Genomic DNA, 19,318 nt, shown 5'->3' on the forward strand with positions numbered 1-19,318 from the left:
GTCTGGGGAATAAACAAGCTCTACAACAAAAGGAGGAAGCTACTACAAGATAGAGCAAAATCCTTGAAAGGTAATACACCTTTGATCATTATAAGTAAAAAACTAAGAGCTCTCATAAAATCATCCAAGGCAAATTTTGAGAGAAAAATCGCCAAGGACTAGAGAATCATAAGGCCTTCTTTAGCTATGTTAGAAACCTAGGAGGAAACTCCCAGATATGCTCAGAATTAGTTCAAAATTATGTGAAAATTACTGAACCTACACACATTGCCAACATACTGGCTGACAGGTTCAGTGCAAACTTCTCCCCCCCCATCACCCCAAAAGGAGAGATATCTATTCCAGAGGATTGTAGCCCCCCAAACATCTCCAACACCCAGGTGAGAACTGCCCTCACTAAGGCAAAACACAGCATCCATGGGACGGATGGTGTCCCCGGGTGTGTGCTTCACGAACTCAACGAGGAATTAAACCCACAGTTAGGACAGCTGTTTAATCTTAGCCTCACCTCAGGATCATTACCCAAGGTGGCGCGCCGGCGACTGTGGTCCCACTTCATGTGCCTCCACAGACCCTGGAAATTACCGCCCATTAGCTTGACAAGCCTTATCTGCAAAGCCATGGAGAGGATCATAATGGAACTCATAAATAAAGACATAGGGAACTTGCAGACTTTGGATCCAACCCAGTTTGGCTTTGTCAAAGGCAGATCCTGCCTCTTAAACTTGGTTGACTTTTTCGAGACAGTCACCAAGGCCATTGATGAGGAAAGGCAGTCCATACAGCCTACCTCAACCTGGCAAAGGCCTTGACACAATACCCCACTCAGGTATCATCGAAAAACTCATCAGCTTGAATGTAAACCCATACATCACAAGATGGGTTGCAAACTGGCTAAGTGACAGAACCCACAGGGTCAGAGTTGCTGGAGCCATGTCAGACTCAAAGCCTGTCACAAGTGGTGTCCCACAGTCAGTCCAGGTCCACTCTTGTTCGGCATCTACTTTTCTGAAGTACAAGCAAACACAGGAGGTTATGGCTGACAAAGTTTGCAGATGACTGCAAACTGAAGCCATATAGTCAAAACACATCTGACACAGATATCCTCCAGAAGGGCCTCACAGAAGCGGATAACAGGTGCCAGAGCCATGGCCTGAAGTTAAGCCAAAAATGCATAGTCATACCCTTCGGGAAAAACAAGGTTACTAGCTACCATATAGGTGGCAATCCACTGAGCACAGAAAAAGTCATCAGGGATCTGGGGACCCAGGTTGACAGTAGCCTTTCATTTGACACTCATGTTGCTAAAGTAGTTAGGAAAACCTTCTATATCGCCCACCTGATCATGAAGGGATTCACATCTAGATCAAGGGAGGTCATCGTCCCCCTGTACTCATCACTCAATAGACCTATGATTGAGTACAATGCCCCGTTCGGAATGTATCTGACCAGACACCTGCTGCAGCTTGAAAGGCCCCAAAAGTTCCTCACCAAAAGGATAAAGGGTCTCAAAAATATGTCTTATGCTGCCCGACTGAAAGAACTCCAGCTCTATTCAGTCTCATATGCTCAGAGGTGACCTGTGCCTGACATACAAGGCCATGTCAAACCCAGATTTGATGAATATGCTTCACCTCAAAATCTAGATCCCTCAGAACCACAAGGGCAGGAGACTTAAACCTTGACACGGTTATAAATAGAACGTGCTGGAGGGACAGATTCATCACCCAGAGACTCCCTATGCTGTGGAACAAAATCCCGGTACATGTGAGGCAGAGCAACTCTCTGGCCTTGTTCAAGAGGAATCTTGACCAATGGATGGGAGATTGCAGATATACCCCAGGGATTACTTCAGTGTCACTGCTTGACAGAGGCACAGCAAAATGATAGGCATAGTTTTTATTCAAACTAAAGGGGTGGCGAAAGCCACATAACTATGGGCTAGGCTTATAAATGCCCTTGGGCAGATAGCCTAGTATGAACCTATGAACCTATGAATAACAGAGGTATTGATCCATCTTATGAAGGACATCATAATGTACACCCTATAGATTAGTCAGCTGAAAATGGCTGCCACATCACATATGCACCTTATGCTTGCATTCTCTACATAGATACCAGGTTCAAACCTACCATTATCAACTATCATTCTCCCTCTGTTTCACCTGCTAGCATAGTTGGCATGGGTTTCTGACTCACTGCAGATAATGCCTCCTATGCACTGAATACCCTGCATCCCCTACATCACTGAATTACAAATTTCAAGAGATCCATGTATAGTAGGGTTCTGGATTCAGTACTTTCTGTCTTCCAGATGTGTAACACTAAAAAATTGTCTGCTCACACATCTCGACTCAAACTCATAATATGTACTCAACACAAACCATCATGCACTGAGGTACTCCTCACAAACCAACATAAACTGCTGGTCAACTTCTCCTACCTTTCTCACTAGGCAAAAAATGGAATTCCATTCCCTCCACACTAAGAACCATACCAAACTCAGAAAACGTCAAAACCCAACTATTCAAACACCTGTCCACTAAATGGAAATGTACCTGCTTTCACCCAAACTAATCAAAGGGGGTTTTCTTTCTGGTTTCCAAGCTCTACAACTCTTATAGTTGTTTTCCTATGAGCCTGTCTAAGCTATCAACAATTTCTATAGCTTCTCTCTAAGCTCTCAACAACTCCTACAGCTACCCTCACACAGCCCAACCTTATAAATATTGTAAATAGCATTCTACTGTTGATGTGTGTATGTAAAGCATATTTACCTTTTCTTAAAACGTTTGTATGGAAACTGTTTCCAGACCTAACACATCTGTTTTCCTCAAATTAAACTGTATGATCCCTACCTTCAAGCTTAATTAATTTGTTAACTATGCATGATATTGAATGCATTTATGAGAAACTATTCTGCATAATATTATCTTTAATATGAACTATCAGTTGTATCTAAATTTTATAATGCATTTTGGGCTTTTCTCCCCGGGCCTCGACTGAAAATGGACCAATTCAGCCCAGTGGACTTCCCCAATAAACAAATTGCAAACAAATAAATAAAATAAATAAATAAACAGCAAACACATCCTAAACACAATCATGCTACAAGCAGACAATACACATCAAACATATCATCACCACTGTCTCACCATATAAGTGCAAAAGGAAATGGGTATGCATCCCAAAGGTTCTCATAATAGTTGACGGTATAGTGGAATGCACAGATGCACCACTCAACAGCTTAAACAAAGATATGTTTAGTGTTAGCTGTGTGGCAGAAGAGTCGTTACAGCACACATGCAATCAGAGCCGCATCCGGCAGTAGATGACATAGGCAGTGGCCTATTGCCCCATGAAGGCTAGGGGCCTAAAAATTAGTAATATATATATATTTATATATGTATATATCTATATATATATATATATATATATATATATATATATATATATATATATATATATATATATAAAAACAAAAATGCACTATTATTTCTTTTAAAATCGGCTTATGACCATGATACGATGATTTGCACTGTTGTACGCAATGTGCTGCTTGGTTCTTCCACTTCCACTCATAGTGTGTGCAGGGGAAGTTGCATCATGTTATAGGTAACAGAACATCAGGAATAACAACTGAAATATTTAGCACAAAAACTTGCTGTAGTGGGGAGGCAGAATTTTACTTCATGTTTTATTTTCTACCTTGAAGCAAGCACCACTAAACAGGTACATTGGTCTGCCTCCCCCCAACCTGACAGACTGAATAGTTCAGTCTGTTCAGGGTTCAATGGCAGGTCACACAGGTGTATATTTTCAGTTAAAGCTGTTACTGTGCTGTTTCGTCTTTTCACTGGATATCTTCTGCTCGTTAGTTGATGTTGATGACATAGTCATCTGTCCATCCTGCTGAGACTGAGAGAATCCTAACTCAAGTCGCTCGCTCCTTTTGTTGTATTAAAGAAAAAAGAAGTCAAACAGTGTGTTGTGTGTATCTGCAGGCTGCAGCATTTGCCTGGGTATGTAACATTAAGTTATATATTGTATTTTTTATCTTGAGTCATAAAAAATTGCGAAGCAGCATTGTTTCCCTTACATACTGTGTTCCATTTGTTTTTCTTTTGCTAATATTTCAGTTAACAAGTCTGTTTCAGCTATTGCAGTCTCTACTCAGATCAGTAAGCTCATAACATTCCTTTTAGTAGATTAAAATGGTGTCAAGTAGGCCTATTAAATTAAAAAAACAAAGTTACTAAGATACCTGTCTGCCACTATCTTTCTTATTGATTTGCCAGAACTATACTGAGAAAGACACTGCTGCGCCTCTGCGTTCTACAAATTCACATTATGTAGTTTTGTAGCAGATATAATTCTTGTCATTAAAACAAAAAGTTTAAGTAGTTTTGTGATAAGAATAGCATGCTAGCTACTGCATCCACAAGAAGATTCATAATGAAAACCTTAGTAGACTACAGTAGCCATTCTTACATCTATGCCAAGATATCCATGAAAATCTTAGTCATTTTCCTACAAGTCCCACCTAGAACAAAAATAAAGATTCAATATAGACAATTATAAAGGAGTAAAACCACTGCACTTTAGCACAAGAAGTATTAATAATAAACTCACAGAACTAGCCTGGTTGTGTTGCACAGAGAGATGGAGGTGGAGCCCTCACTGTGCTCCAGGTGCTCAGGTTGGATTAATAGCCTCAGCATTAGCGGGGTCAGGTGGAAAGGAGAATAAAGGGCTGTGGTCTGCTTGTGTGTCCTGGGAGGTGGGGGCAGCATGAATGCACTCAGAGACAGAATAAACTGTGTGATTGCCCTGCTAGAAACCAAGAAAACCAACACTCATGCTTTGGGTGAGGGGGAAGTCTGCTTAGAGAGAATGCCATTGTGAAACTGAGATTATACCATGACCCCCCATTAATATTCCAAAACGTGCACGCTGATTGGCCAGCATGCAAGTTGTAAATCGACTTATACTAATGGAAAAATGTCCGGTCGCCCGGACTTTTTCCATTAGTATAAGTCTCTTTTAAAACACTGTCTCGCTATGTTAAAAGAGTTTAACATAGCGACACAGGTTTAAAAAAAGCAACGGAGATCTCCGTTGCTTTTTTAAAGCTGTCTCACTATGTTAAACTCCTTTAACATAGCGACACAGTGTGTAAAAAGCAACGGAGATCTTGCTTTCTCCACTGCTTTTTTTTTTAAACCTGTCTCGCTATGTTAAATGGGTTTAACATAGCGAGGCAGCTTTAAAATAAGCAATGGAGATCTCCGTTGCTTATTTTAAAGCTGTCTCGCTATGTTAAACCCATTTTAGATAGCGAGACAGGTTTAAAAAAAAAAAGCAATGGAGAAAGCAAGATCTCAGTTGCTTTTTACTGTTTCGCTATGTTAAATGGGTTTAACATGGCGAGACAGCTTTAAAATAAGCAACGGGCATCTCCGTTGCTTATTTTAAAGCTGTCTCGCTATGTTAAACACATTTAACATAGCGAAACAGTAAAAAGCAATGGAGATCTTGCTTTCTCCGTTGCTTTTGGCCACAGCTCTGATGTATTGCGTAGGCATGCGCAGTACATCAGAAATGCCGCGGATACCAGACAGCTGTGGAAGGGCAGCAAAGAGGCATTATACAATGCCATTATTTAAGAAAAGTAATTATTTCTTTTCTTAAATAATGTCATAGTATAATAGCAATAACCCACTTCTGGGTGTGGGTAATGCGGGATTTACCCACAGTTGTCTTTGTTTTGTCCCTTGGGCTTCGCCCTCAGGACCAAACCATGCCAACCGTGGGTAAATCCTGCATCACCCACACGCAGGCGTGGGTTATCGCTATAGTACATCCTCTGTGGTCAGCCTATCTTCCTCTACACAGCACTTCTGAGGTACACATTGGGATTAGGATTTAAAAGTTAAAAAAATCTTGAACCAGTCCTTTTGGCTGCCTGAATGATGACAATTGTGGATGACATTCACCCTGGTGATATGGAATTAATGGGCCAAGTGACCAGGAGGGCTGTAATGATTGACAAACAGCAGGGGAAAAAAGATTAAAAAATATAACAATAAACACTCAAAACTACTGCTATGGATGCACATCAGTGGGCCTCATTTCCTAATAATCACACAGGCATAACTGAAACCATACTATACCAGTGTTGAGGCTGCATTCCCCGGGTGTGCCTATTACAAATCAGTCAGGCTCCACAAATAAGATAGTGGGACTGAATTTTCTGCTGTCAATCACCTAACTTTAAAAAAATACCCAAAACAGCCCCTGTATAACAAAGGAAGAAAGTTCATCTCTGTAGACCTACCTGTTGGTAAATCCAAAATTATTTATCATTCTTACAGTCTTCTAGAATCTGTATAGCACCTACCAAAAGATACACTGAACTAATTGCATAATATCCTAAGCTCTAAAACAAATATGCTAACATGCACCAGAACCTCAAAAATGCCTGGTTCTATCCATATTTAATTCAGGTATTAATATCTAAAGTTGTACCCAACATATAATTTTGCACACTCAAAGCATTATCTATAGCTATTGTCTAGAGCTTGAAGAGTTTACCTGAAAGCATAGTTAGAATAGATAAAGTGCAACAAAACTAAATACAGGAACATGATCTGAAATAACAGTCTGGATGAGAAAATGCAATCTATACACTTTAAATATTTCCTAGACTAAGCCTGTAGTTGAACATAGTTCGATTAGCATGTGCATAGTTGCTCCACTTGACAAGATTTCATTCATTTAAGATAAAATGGTTAAAGTGAGCAATTAGTCAGGAGGTTCAGTGTACCCAGGTAAACAAATGTAAAATGAAAAATAATTTTTCCACAGTGCATCTTAACTTCAATTGCAGTTGACTCATAAACAGAACACTCTTTATAAGCACATCAGTGCCTTGTTTAAGACTATTAATACTGTACTGATAGGTTTACATTTTAAACTGTGTTCACTATCAGAAATTGTCTATTTTTTGGACCAGTGGCTGTAATGCTCTGTCATAAATGGAGAAAGTGTTTGTTGTCTTTGATAAAACCTTTAGAGCTTGATCCCTAATGGCGAAAGGAGATATAAGGGATTCTTGGATGACGGTTGTTTGAATAAAGGTTTGGGAGTGAAGTCTGCAGTGAACTTATTTTCCAGTACATTTGCATTGTTATATTCATCTGAGTGGGGGACCCATGAATGAAAAGTTCAGAACAACAAGGAGTGCTTTTCTTATTTTTCTAACATAGCTAAAGAAGGTTGCAAAGGTTGTTATTTGATTCAGAAGCTAATCTCTGTTTCTATATTATCCTCATTTTGAGGAGTTCTGGCCTTACATACATACGTACATACACACATACCATTTAGTTATTTTTTTTTCTAATCCTAAACTTCTAACTCTTTTATTTAATTCATTTAAGATTTTCTTTTTTTGGGGGGGTATGATGATATTGTGACATCATGTGACAGTAAGGCCTCAGTCCAGTTTCCTGCCTAGGGCCCCATATGACCGTGATCTGGCTCTGCATGTAATTAAGTTTCTCAACAAGAAGTCCCAGTCTTATTCCAGCATACCCCTCATCCTGGCATGCAAAACGTCAGATGTGATTTTATGAAATATATGCACACAGACATGACTGAACTATCTAAAACTGGGTTCCTGCCAGGTATGTCCCTATGTTTCAGCAGCATTATAACCTTACCTAGGATGATACCACTATATAAAGAACAACATATTCACTGAACTTGCCTAAGTTGCTGGGGTCATAGCACAGTGATTCAGTATCTGTCAGTGTGGGATGAGATGATGGATAGAGCACACTGCTTTGCCAGACATAGGCCACTTGACTGTAGCATAATCCCCTTAATAGGCAAGGTCACAACAGTAGAATAACCAATTTGAAAATGTACACCTCCAACAAAGTGAGGGCCATGCTTCTAAACCCTAGGAGACCACATCTGAAGCCTCACTCTCTGTAAGCACTCTTTGCAGTGAAGATGATGTCTGTGCAGGCACAGTAACTGGGTTCAAGGCAGTTGTATATATTTTGCCCTTGCAAGGCTACTATGCCTTCTAAACATCCACACAGCAAAGGGAAGCTGTGTGTGCCACAGGAGGTGTCATACCTACTTACATTGAAGATTAGTACACCTAATGACTGTTTAGAGAAGATAACTATAAAGAGTTATTCCATGTCAAACCTACTGTAGATAGGAGACCCCTTCCTGTTATCGTCATTAATAGGTAACCATCCATAAATACAGAAGGTCATACAGTCTATATATTACTACATGGGACAATTAAAGTAGAGCAAAACAATCCAAGTATGGGTGAGTGGAATTATGCATCCACTGATCAGGATAATTATAGGACAACAAACTCACCTGCACAATATTACCTGGAGTTTGTGAAATCAAATGCCATGGAAGAAATAATGCACCACCCCACAAGGTTATCTCATATTCCAGACCTGTACCTCAACAATATGAGTGAACAATGTAATGGCACATGTGCAGTGCCTGCACTTTTAATACAACCATAAGGCGGCAAGTTTTGAAGCAGATATAGCTACTGAGCTCCCCAAAGGAGGAGTCAGGTTCACAATCATCATCCAGGATAACTACACACTCCTAAGAAACTAAGAATACTTCCAAGACACAGTTTCCACAAAGATCATTGACACCTATAGTATCTTACTTACTCCCTGATGCCCAGACTACACATCTCAAAGATCCTCTAGATGATACAAGCCGTACTTGTGTATGTCTGCCATAACTACATTATACAGTAAGTGAAATAATCTGCTGTTTACAATTACAAAATTGAGAAACCAGGGGTGGAAGGCCACTCCCCTCAGCATAAACATGCAAATAAGACACCTTCAAGAAACCACACAAAGCAACCATGCTAAGACTTTACACAACAACATATCCAAGGATAACCAGAGGGCTTTCTTCATGTATAGCTGCAAAATGATACAACTCAGATGTATCTGGATAAAATTGTGTATGGTAGTACACACAGTGACCCAGTGTAACTTCTAAACCTGCTAGCAGACACATTTGGCTGGACAGTGCCCCCCCCCTGCCACCACCCCACCTTTTACAAAGCATGTGTGTATTATCACCTCTGACCTGTGGTATCTACAATGACAAAGATATCACTGCCCCCTCCAAGACTAGGAGCACAGTCGCCATGGAACCAGATGGTATTATGGCCTGTGCTCTTCATGTGCTTCAACAGTGAGCATCTCCCCTAGGCACTATAATCAGTCAGAGTCTTAGTACTGCTGTTGTCCACAATGAATAGAATACAGTGACCAGTATACAACCATACAAGGCATGATTGACAAAATACAAGTGTAGTTATAGAACCATAACTTTATGCAACCTCAGCCATAAGGCAATGGATACAATTTGCATACATCTCAGACACAGGGAAATAGGTGACCTTTAAACACTATATGTGTTCCAGTTAGGTGTTCCCAAGAGTATCTTGTAGCTGCAAAACGTGGTGGGATTCAAGACTGTGACCACAGATATAGAGCATGTCAGAGTTGTGCACATATTCTATTGTAGCTTGCCCAAGACCTTCATCACAATCCAACATTTGTCCTCAGTGGGAAACTTACCAAGGTGAATATCAAATCCTATGTTATCAGTTGATTTGCAAATGGGATCACAGGCCAACAACATTCAATCACAGTGTGAGACATCACCTCAAGCAGCAGACATGTCACCTGTGTGGTAACGGACATGTCAGTGCTGTGGCCCCTCATGTTTGATTATATGTCTCAGAAGTTCTAAACAGAGCAAAGGGTCTGTGGGACTGATGAATGCTGACAAAGCCATGGGTGTTACTTGAACTGCACAGGAATGAATCAGCATACCCTGTGATCATAATAAATGTACCTGCTTATTATAAAATAACCGTGAATACACTATTCCCCATGTCTGTATTGATAGACCTTGGTACACATGTCAATTGCAACCTGGGTCTACTGTGGGGAGGTAAACAGTCAACATCCTACATCTAATTAGTAATGGCATTACATCAATAACAATATATGTTAGGAATCCCCTACACATATTCCTCATTGCATGTAGCAATGAATACAATCCACCCCTTGATATGTATTATACCAGACACCTGCAACAACTTGACAAGACCTCAGACATGTCTGAGTAATAAAACATCAAAGGGTCCCCTACAGGTGTCTTCTGTGGGCAGACTGACATAGCTCTTACTGTGTATGCAGTATCTTATAGATAGCTTTGAGGCAGATTACATATGCCTTACAGGGCTATCTGTGGCCAGAATGGGATGACAATGCTGCACATGTGCAAATAATGCAGGATACCAGCTATATCTTTCAGAGAACTCAATGTACACTATGACATACATGGGACATGCTGCAGAGACAGATACTTCTCTCAAAGGCTGTCACTCCTCTGTAGTAGGCTTCAAATCCATGTCAAGAAGAGGACCTCCATTACTCTGTTGAAAGCAAGCTGGATGACTTGATGTGAAAACGTTGTATGGCATGGATCATTGCTGTTGCTTTCCAGGACATGTGTGGTCCTTGCTAGACAAACCTTGGCCATGCATTATATCTGCCTTTGAATAATATATTGTGATGTAACATCTATGCTTCTAAACATCATCAGGTCCATACCCTAGTCACATCCTATGAACCTCGGAACCTATGACGATGTACATGCAAAAAGGAACATCATTCTGTATTACCATTTTGATGAGATTTGTCTTCTGCTGACATACAGTCCTGAGCTTTGAATCTGATTGGTTGACTATGGATGTGCACCCATATGTTTGTACTAAACAACCCTTAATGAGAAAGTTAGATGTATTAATGAGACGCATGTAATTGTCTGACTTCACAGACCTTACAAACGCATCCAATATACAGTAGATAAACTACTATGGATGCATCTGTCTAAATGGCTATGTACAATCTAAATGACAGATATAATTATCAGTTGAACAGTGATGGAGTTAATAACATCATATTAATATAGCTAGTCATGTTGTGCATCAGACTTTAGTATCCCTGAATCCAAAAGATAGATGACTGGGATGTGGCACAGCTATCATCACTTGCACAGGGTATTGTGTGGGGGTTCAAGAGGCCTAGTTTGACACAAAAGGCTGGCAAGTATGTATGTGAGTAATGAAGGGAATCAGGCAAGATGGACCATGTAAATGTTGCGTGTGTGTCTGTAGGTGGCCTCAGTGCGACATTGGTGTGTGAGTGTCTGCATGAATACAGCCAAGCTTAGTGCTAGCTCTATGTATTTGCATGTCAGACAGCTGAGAGCTATGCATGGTAGAGCTGACAGTTCATTGTCTCTGCCCCAAAACACGAGAAATGGCTCTGCCAGGAGTTGCACTGGTACCTCCATGCCCAATGTCAGATGCTGTGCTACTACCTGAAGGTGACCAATGTGTGCTCCCTTCACAGGAATGCTCAGGACCACAACCCCATTGCCTGCTATGTTTGGGTGTGGTCAGCACACTCACTGCTGGAGAAGTGGATGTAGTGCCATTCTGGGAGCGATATCGGGCACTGCCACATTGGATCTCAGCAAATGTGGTTGCTGACCTATGCCCATGAGGCCAATGCACCTCTACCAGCAGATGTTCCATCACAGACAATGTGCATTCCATGACAGATACACTGATCTCCCTCACAGACACATCCCATTCCAATGTGTCATTCAAACAATCCACAAAATCAACAATATGGTGGAGGCAGTCACAAATGTCAGACTCTGCTGCATCTATAACCCTGATCATTCTCCTGTTGCTCCTTTCTGAACATGTCTGTGCCTCCATGACAGCCCTAAACATATGCCAAGTGACAAGTGATGAGACACTTGCAACAGGTTGTGAAGGGACAGCAGGCTTCCTCAAAGCACCCCTATTAATCGGTATGATACCTCACCAAAAGTTTGGCTATGGCCAGTGTCAAACGTCACTGAAGCCACAGTAGTAGCCACACTTCCCTCATCAATGTCTTTGCCCTCCTTCTGTCCAATATCTATGGCCTTAGTGGCCTGGGTATGCTTAGGCATACTAGGTGAGTCTGGTGATAATGTGGGGGGTCGTGCTTCTGTATCAGTGTTGGCCTCTGCAACTCCCTGCTGTGCCTTACTTTGGCTGCCATCATCATTAGAGTCTGACAACAAACTGACATCAGGTGGCATAGGGGACACAAAACCACTTCCATGTTCACCTTTGGGAGGAAAAAAGGAATACATTAATACCTGCACTACTATGCTGCAATATACTTTAAGCAATTTACACAGATGCCACTTTTACAGACATTCATACCTCACAAACTCTTAAAGCAGGGACTGTGGACAAAGCCATTGCCTTTCAAACCTAGAAAGGTGATAGAATAACAGGTATGGCTTCATCATGACAGCTATGATGGGTATGCAGTCTGCATGTGAGATCTTTGTCCTTATGTTATGTCTCTAATTTTTAATGACCTGTTAACAGTTTGCAACTCAATAACTATGATCTTAAATATGGGGCAGAGGTATGAGTCACACATCTGGACATTCTTGCAAATATCTGTACAGTTGACAATTATGCAGAGCATACAGCAATCCATACAGCAGGCCTGAGATGACACGTTAGTAGATATGTTAGGATATTTCTACATTAGTGACATAAATGTAGTCTGCTTACCAATTGCAGCAGCCCCAGATATGCGAATTCTTGACAGTCCTGAAAAAAGCACAGGGGGAGGTAATGGCAACAGCACCACATTTAACAGTATAACAGTGTAAAACTTTTAATGATCTGTATCTACAGTAACTGCAATGTTAACAAGAATGTGGCTGACAACCTCTAAATGACCTTAAAACTGCAATGTCTTAAATACCCCCCAAAAAAAGAAACCTGACACACATTAAAACTATATACACTATTACGTTATAAATGCAATAGTATTCTACTGGTGATCTAACAAAACCTACCTGGAAGGTCCTCCTGTGACACAGGACTGGCACCCACATCCAGAAGATACTGTCTGATGGAATGCTGGGAGCTTTTCTGAGTGGCAATGTTTGTCAGGAATTCCTTGGTGGCGGTGCACGGTTGTTCTGCTGCAAGTTCACCACTGGTGGCCTGAAAATCACTTGCCACTTCAGCAGCACACCTCCTTGCAGCATGAATCATGTTTGTGGCTCTGTGTCGTACATGCTAATAGCTGTGATTTTGTCGACCAGTAGCATTTACATTTTGGACCAATTTGTTCCACAGGGCTGCATGTTGTGACATATTGGCCCACCCTCAGACATCAGGACTGAATGATGTTGCCTTAATGTTTCAATGATGATGTCATTCACTGCCTCAGAAAACAGAAACCTACACCAAGTGGGTATATTGTTTATTGAAAGACAAAATAATGATAACACATATAAGGATCACATAAGTAAAAATAAAGTGTGTACAGATAAGGCAGTACATGAAGGCTCTCAGTATTCACCACTTGATTACTATTTAAAGATTGAACAGGTGACAACAAATAACACTGGGGCTACAAAACAAGGTGAGTAGCATGAGGAACAGATCCTTGTTTGTGCCATAACAGATACGCACTTATGTTTACACACCCAGCACAAGAGTCCATTCAGATTTGTACCAGAGCAGGGACACGTCACCCCCCCAAAACAAAAAAATATAACAGGCTAAGGGGCAAATGTGCTAACCAAACAACATTGTAAATTCAAAATTGCTCTGACAGGAAAAATCCATGAGACATATGTGCATAGTTATCACACAGTATTAGACATTCGGCCTGCTCTACATTTACTGTACCTCTCAAATGACTGGTAAACAAGGCCAAGTCATGCATACAGTTCTAAGAAATACTTACTGATTTATTTCACATCATTCCTAAGTACACTCCAACATATGCATTATTTAGGTAACAAAACGGACACATACCTGATGGAGTACAATACTCCTCTGTCAAAATATACTGTTCCAAATTAAATGTCTGAGTTTGTATTCTGACACAAGTCTCATCCACATTGGTTTGCCTACCAACACATTTGCCTTTTTATAATTGTGTACATTACTGATCGATTGCATCTGACCTAGCCTGTGTTTCAGAGATGCTAATTACAGCATACACTGCTGAATTGCATGCTAATCAACTAATCCCTTGGAGCTACTCAACAAGATATAAGGCATCGATGTAAACACTATGCCTTTTCCTATATGTGCAATGAGGAAATAGTGGAGTACAGATATAATGTAAGCACTGATAGATTGCTAGTAGCAGCTACAATTTACATATATTTGTGTGCACTACAGGCTGAAGCCAATGCTGCTGCTGCCAATAGCATAGACAGAGAGGGTGAAGACTTTGCAGGCCAGCAACACAGTAGAGGAACTATGAGACCTCTTGACAGCCATGAGTGAGATACAGAGCCAAATGCAGGGAATCCATCCCAGTGGAATATAAGGTATGTGTTTAACTTTGCATATTATCCACAGGTACCCTTAACAGACTATCAGGGGACATGCTTGGTGTTTCATAGGCATCAGCATTCAGGATCGTCCAAACATTTCTATATGCTATGCTACAACATGGCAGAAGGAACATATATTTTAACACAAGTTCAGAGGTGTGGATCACAAGTATGCTACAATTGTAACATATATCTCACTACTCTCCAGTAATGTGTGCCATACATTGCAGTCATGTACACAAGAGAACAAGCCCTGGAGAACAGAGTGCGGTCGACATTAACCATAAGATTTACCACTTGAACAACTGCCAAGTAATGTGTTATCTCATGAGAATCATGTGTAATGTGTGTGCTGGCCACCCTTGCAGCTGGCACGACTTCCATATGTTCCACCAGATGTGTGCTATGGGGGATATCTCCAAGGATTACTTAGGTGTGGATGCATACTATGCACTAGACTCATGGTGGAGGAAACCCATCGCTGATGCTTGCACACTGTAATGAGACACACAGTCCAAACAGTAATGCCATATAGCATGTATTTCAGCTACTATGCTCACAATGCCATTACCTACATACCTCTGGCTGAGGACACCATTACAATCCACTGACATGTCCCTCTCCCTCATTGTGCATAGTATGTGCTACACTACCAAAGTTAATATAGTGGAAACAGCTGCAGCAGGATCATTAAGGAGACAGGGAACAAACACATCCTACTGACAATGTCAAGGTCACCACAGCCCAGGGGAGCAACCAGCAGTAGGTGTGGTTGCAGGCAGACATAGCAGTCTCAGTAAGTCCCTGCATTAATTATGAGACAAGCCATAGCACACTGACTCAACACCTAGGAGGCTAAAACCATCCTCCAACAGCACTATACATCTGTACTAGGGTTGCATTACAGATGACAGTTTTAAACCATAACTAAATCACATAACAGACAGGATGCCAGGCATGTAAGGTAACCAGACCAACACAGCCTTATTAGTGCCATAGCAGACACACATCTTCACTCCCCCACCCCCGAAAGAACAGTCACTGCTTGTTTGTGACATCCAACCTGTCTTTCCTTAGTTGGCAGACACATATCATATTAGTCCCACTTAATATCCTTTGACATTGTAAATGCAATGATATTGAATGGTGTATACACTGTATGTGCCAGACTACTGGACAGATAACTGATGAATGACCAAGAAACACAGTCATGTAAATTACTGCTGTATATTTGCAAGCAGACATCATAATTGTGTGTGCAATCGGTTACTTCAGTACTGTAAAAATGAAACGTCACGAAATGTACAGGTAACCTGTAATATTTTAATATGACTGCACATTATTTTCAATTTGATTATGTGCTGACAACTCCTCTCATCTGTACAGATTTGCACAAAGTGTCCAGACTTTGACTGTGTTTGTCTGTGTCTCATACTATTGTGGTAGACTGTCAAATCACTGGCAAATCATTGACGGCTGAGGTCAGCTACTGATGGCAAACATCTGAGTTTCAGACTTCATATCCACAAGAACAGTCATGCTAATGCACAACCTGTTATTATATCCACTTCCTAAGTATATATGAGCAATATTTAGAGTGGCCATATTTACAGGCCTTTGTACCCCTATTAAATGTGCCTTTGTCCGGATTCTCTGCTATAACAGGTTGAGAGGTACGACACTGGATGCCTATTTCTATTTGCTACAAAGGTGTATGTGTGAAACACAGGGATAATGCACTCATTCTGTGTTTGATATGTGCATGGGATAGTGAATTGGATTATAGAATAATGAGGGACATTTCCTGTGTAGTTACATAGTCTAGTAGTGTATGTGAAACACTGATTTTTATATTCTTCCTATTATAAATGTTTTTTAACTTCTTCTTTTTATCTTCTTATCTACCACCCATCTTATATATGTGTAAAGTTCTAAATAGGCATAATAGCTAGTTAGAGCCTCTCAACTCTTCCCCACTCTTCTGTATAACAAATGTCAAACTATATACCTTAGGTATAGGCTTCTCATACCACTGCATTGTCAAAACCTGCGTTCATGTTTTTCTATTGATGTTAGTTCCTTCTATGCTAGCCTACAGCAATATTGTATTTAATATTTTTTTAGCATTTTCTGCCTTTACCCTTTGATGCTAGTTGTACTATGTTAGTCTGCAGCATTACTGTATTGTATTTTTAACATGCAAGCCGTGGTGGTGCAGCGGTAGTGTTGTTGCCTCACAGAAAGAGGTTCTCCTGTTCAGTTATCGGCTGGAGTGCCTTCTGTGTAGAGTCTGCATGTCCTCCCTGCATTCAAAAGACATGTGGGAATGGGTGTGCCTTCACTGAAGGTTGGGCATTGGGCTGGCAACTCAGCACCTTAAAAATCTACTGCCAATCATTAGCAGACTGGGGTTCTGCTGTGGCGACCCCTAACTGGGAAAAGACAAACAGTTTTATGTTTCTGTGTTGCCTTGTATTCCTATTGCATTAGTTTAATCTTGGAGCTTATCTCCCCGGGCCTCTACTGAAAATGGACATGTATACATTTGGACTAGCCCGGTCAACAAATGTAAAATAAAAAAAAAATAAAATAAATATCTCAATATTTGGAGTTTGCAAATTGCTGCACATAATACAAATGGCATCAGCTGTGCACAGCTGGTTTGCACACACAGTGGCAGTGCACAAACTGTAAAAGTAGACCACCCAGGTAGCTGATGGGAACCAAACATCTAAAAATAGACCTGTATGCATTCACTTAATGTCAGTTTGTATACCGTAAACGTGCTAAGCGCCATTGTTCTGAGTGTAACAGTGAGAATCGCAGGATAGATATTAATGTAGATGTGCATGTAACTTCTCCTCCAGCTGCAGATGTTAAGTGTTGGCTGAAGTTCACATGGTCCTCAGTTCTGATACAAGAATGTAACTTGTGTTTTACTAATGTGTCCTTATATTACATTGCAATGTAATTAAACATACACATGTATTCTTTAATCCTTCTACAGGCAACAGCTGTGTATGTGTAAGATTACCATGTATAAGGTCCATGGTTCAAATACAGCAGGCATCTCTGTTTTTTCAGTGGTGTCCCACCTTACATTATAGTCACCCTGAGTTATAGCAGCTGCCTAGGTATTTTCCCAATAAGTGACATGGTAATATTGTCAGTTGTGTAATGATATGATAATATCTGTGTTAATGAACTTCATTTTATTGTTTCCCACAGTGCAAACATGAAGAATGTGTTTGCACAATGCTACTCAGAGTGCACCAATTTCAAATGTTGCAAAGTCGAGCACTGTGTGTTTTCAGTATCGGTCATAACTGGAATCGGTGGGAAAACTCATTATACAATGGTGTTCATCTTGCATTGGACATGCCTAGTATTCAGGGAGATGTTCTGAGATTTCGGTCTCAAAGGTGTGGAGTGTCTGTGTCCAATGTGTTTGTTGGACTCCTATTGAATTATTATGGGTCCCAGCTGTTGCAGGAGAACTATCATGGATCAGATTACAAATCAGATGCATGGAATAAATTAGCCCAGAATCTGTCCCGTGTTACTGGTATCCTCTGTACAGGCGGACAGTGTAGGAATCACTACCGAGACCTCAGGATGAGGAAGAGGGATACCTCGACTGCTGGATCAAGAATGTAGAAATGATGGCACCTCACACATGTGTAAGTATCACTTACAGGCATTGCTTGTAAGAGGTAGTAGCTGTATATGTTCATTATTGGTGTCTTAATGGTATTCTGTTGTGTTTTGTTTTTCCCACAGCTGATGTGAGCAGGGCACTGAATGTAGACTTATGAAGAAAGAGTGAGAAGGATGAGAGACGCAAGTGGTATGTATGCTTCCAAACAGTACTGCTATTTTAGCATTATAGGAGTAAATACAGCTTATCGTGATAAAATCTTGTATTATATTGAGTTTGCATTTCTCCATTGTAAAGCAAAAACATGCATGCATTAGTATGTTCCTTAGAACAATAGTTCAGTATTACAGAGTAGACAGGGGTGGTAATTTAGAAAACCACACATGCAAAGTAGCAAGTACTCGATTACGTTGCTATAAATATTGCAATGCGAAATATGACCTATATACTAGAGTCAACAAGAACATGCTGCAGATTATCATTATAACATTGAACCTGTATCTATAAAGTGCAAAAGGAAAGAGTGCTTGCATTATGCTATATTACAAAGAAAAGGTACAGTATTACAATAAACACTTCTTGTGGGTTCGAATACCACATTCCCCATATTTAAAAGAAGCTGTTTTAGGTTATCCTCGATAAAAGTAGAGTACTGTTATGCATTCATATTGATAGCCTGCTGTCATATGTAATCAGTGTACATGGAACATGCATATCTGCAATATATGACCCCAAGAATGATTGTTGGATCCGATATGATCTGCACTATAGTGTGTTTGTGTTAGCAACAGTGTAGTCCTCAAAGTAGTAAAGGTAGTTATTAGCATTTTTTTATTATTGTATGTAAAATGTATTATAATATTGTACATTATTTGTATATATTTTTTGTATATTATCTTTGTGGTTACTAATGTTATGTCTCTCTGTTTTTTTATGTTATTCATATTTGTTATTATTTGTATTTCTATGATTTTCTATTATTTATATAATCATAATTTTTATTATCATAATTCTTTTTTATTACCTGTGATTTGTTTATTATGTATAATGTTCTTGTTTTACAGTTACTGTTAAATACCTATTCATTTCACATTATTTTTCATCGTTAGTAATTCTATTCTTTATTATTTTTGT

Source organism: Protopterus annectens, chromosome 4.part1, assembly GCF_019279795.1.
Source record: "Protopterus annectens isolate FY-2018-M chromosome 4.part1, PAN1.0, whole genome shotgun sequence".
NCBI classification, from domain to species: domain Eukaryota; kingdom Metazoa; phylum Chordata; order Ceratodontiformes; family Protopteridae; genus Protopterus; species Protopterus annectens.